This window comes from Lipotes vexillifer, unplaced genomic scaffold, assembly GCF_000442215.2.
Source record: "Lipotes vexillifer unplaced genomic scaffold, Lipotes_vexillifer_v1.1 scaffold2057, whole genome shotgun sequence".
Classification (NCBI taxonomy): domain Eukaryota; kingdom Metazoa; phylum Chordata; class Mammalia; order Artiodactyla; family Lipotidae; genus Lipotes; species Lipotes vexillifer.
Window position 1 is genome coordinate 89,522 of NW_006780359.1, and position 3,137 is coordinate 92,658.

At 34.9% G+C, this 3,137-nt stretch overlaps 1 pseudogene; it reads left to right on the top strand.

The window, feature by feature from the left end:
- The first annotated feature begins 274 nt into the window (after positions 1-274).
- On the top strand, positions 275-547 carry LOC103082123 (non-histone chromosomal protein HMG-17 pseudogene; annotated as a pseudogene).
- The last annotated feature ends 2,590 nt before the right edge of the window (positions 548-3,137 follow it).

Below are 3,137 nucleotides of genomic sequence, written 5' to 3' on the forward strand. Positions count from 1 at the left end.
ACCATATATTATAAACCCACAGTTAATATCATACCCATTGGTGAAAAGGAAAGCTTTCCCTCTAAGGTCAGGTGGAAGACAAGGATGCCCACTCTTACCACTTTTATTCAACATATTATTAGATGTTCTAGCCACAGCAGTTAGGCAAGGAAAAGAAAGAAAATCTAGCCAGAAGCAGTGCAAAAAAGAGACAAAAGCGACACCTGGACCAACCAAAGCCCATGCACCACTGTATTCCTGTGTTCATTGCCTACATCTCACTGTCGTTGCCACCATGCCCAAGAGAAATGCTGAAGGGGAGGCTAAAGGAGATAAAACCAAGGTGAAGGACAAACCACAGAGAAGATCTGCAAGGTTATCTGCTAAACCTGCTCCTCCAAAGCCAGAGCCCAAGCTTAAAAAGATCCCTACAAAGAAGGGAGAGAAGGTACCCAAAGGGAAAAAGGGGAAAGTTGATGCTGACAAGGATGGGAATAACTCTGCAAAAAATAGAAATGTCATAACAGACCAGGTACAGAAAGCTGAAGGTGCTGGAGCTGCCAAGTGAAGTGTGTGCATTTTTGATAATTGTGTGCTTCTGGTGACAGTAGTTTGAAATACTATTTTTTAATCAAGTTCTATAAAAATTCAGAATTTTGTTTTACTTTTTTTAAAGCTATATTGTTAGCACACAGAACATTTCATTGTTGTTTTTTGGGGAAGGGCACATGTCACTAATAGAATATTTCTGAAGCTGGATTGATGTGGGGAAAAAACACCTTTCCTGTCCAGTTTTGAAACACTTCCTCTTGGTTCCCAGGAAGGAGGGATTCCTTGATGTTGACACACATTAGCCACGTTGGCACAAACTCCTTGTGGTATGGAACAACTAAAATAAGTTTTTAGGTGCTCTTCTCCCTCTCCACTCTCAGCATAGGCTTAACTCCCTTAAACCCAGAGACCTGTTGGAACCTGACCCCCCAAAATTGGTTACTAGTATGTCAGGCAATCTGGACTTTCCAGTGTCACCATTGAGATAGCATCCCTCAAAAGAACAATGATTCCTTTTTTAGATTGTTGGTCTTCAGATTGATATTTCTACTATTTTCATTTCCATTTCCTGAAAGTCAGGGTCAGCTTGTGAAAAGTTGTTAAATAACATGTTAAATGTGAAATGTCAACCCACACTCTAAACTTTCCCTGTTCAGAGCATCACATGAAGACTTCATTGGGTTTTATAGTGGATTTCTGATTTTGGTAGTCCATTGAAAATGGGAGTTTGAAAATTGTTGTATACTGTTAACAATTACCTGCCCATGTCCTACCTGAAATACCATGATGGTTTATAAAAAGTATCTTTAATAAAGCTGGATACAGTTTGGCTTGGGAGAAAAGGTATCCAGATTGGAAAGGAAGAAGTAAAACTGTCACTATTTGCAGATGACATGATACTTATATAAAAAAAAAAATCTCAAAACTTCCAACAAAAAACTATTAGAACAAATAAATGAATTATTTAAAGTTACAGGGTACTAAATTAATATACAGAAACCTGTTTCATTTCTATATAAATACAACAAGCTATCAGAGAGAGAAATTAAGAAAACAATTCAATTTACAATTGCATCAAAAAGAATAAAGCACTTGGGAATAAATCTAAGGAGGTGAAATGCCTGTACTCAGAAAACTATACAACATTGATGAAAGAAATTGAAGAACACACAAAGAAGTGGAAATATATCTCATGTTGGTGCATTAGAAAATTAATGTTGTTAAAATGTCCATACTACTCAAAAAAGTTGGCATATTCAAAGCAACCCCTATCAAAACTGCAATACATTTTTCACAAAAATAGAAAACACAATCCTAAAATACATATGAAAACACAAAAGACCCTAAATAGCTGAGACAATCATAACAAGAGGACCAAGGCTGGAGGCATCAGACTTCCTGATTTCAAATTATATTACAAAGCCATAGTAATCAAAAAAGTATGATAGAGGCATAAAATCAGATGTATAGACCAATGGTACAGAATAGAAAGCCTGGAAATAAACTCATATATACAGTCAACTAATTTTTTATTAGTGCCCCATGAGTACAAAATGGGAAAAGATAGTCTCTTCAATAAATGGTGTTGATAATATTAGATATCCACATGTAAAACAATGGAATTTGATGATATTTTACATCATATGCAGAAATCAACTCAAGATGGATAAAAGACTTAAGCATAAAACCTGAAACCATAAACTACTAGAAGAAAACATAGGGGAGAATGTATTTCAGATTGGTCTTGTCATTGATTACTTGGCTATGGTACCAGAAACACATGCAACAAAAACAAAACATAAACAAGTGGGACTACATCAAACTAAAAAGCTTCTGCATGGCAAAAGAAACAATTAACAAAATGAAAATGTGAATTGAGAGAAAACATTTGCAAACTACATATCTGATAAGGGATTAAGGGATTACATACCCAAAATATGTAAAGAACTCATATAAATCAATAACAAAAATACATATAATTCAGGTTAAAAAGAGCAAAGAACCTAAACAGATATTTCTCCAAAGAACATGTACAAATGACCAACAGGTAGATGAAAGGGTGCTCAACTAATCATCAGGAAAATGAAAATCAAAAGCACAAAATATCACATTACACCTGTTAGGACTGTTATTATATGTCTTAAAAAAGATAAGTGTTAATGAGGTTGGGAAAAAAGGGAACCCTTGTAAATTGTTGGAGGGAATGTTAGTTGGTACATTCATTATGGAAAAACAATACATATGTTTCACAAAGAAAATAATAATAGAGCTACCATATGATCCTGAAATCCCACCTCTGGATATTTATCCAAAGGATTTGAAATCATGATTTTCAAAGAGATACCTGCACTCTTATGTTCATCACAGCATTATTCACAATAGCCAAGACATAGAAACAACGTAAATAGCCATTACTGGATGAATGGAAAAGTAAATCATGGTATATACATACAATGGAATAATATTCAGCCTTTAAAAAAGAAGGCAATCCTGCCATCTGTGACAACATGGGTGGACCTAGAGGACATTATGCTAAGTGAAATAAGCCAGACAGAGAAAAAAAATACTGTCTGATCTCAATCACATGTGGAATATAAACTAGTCAA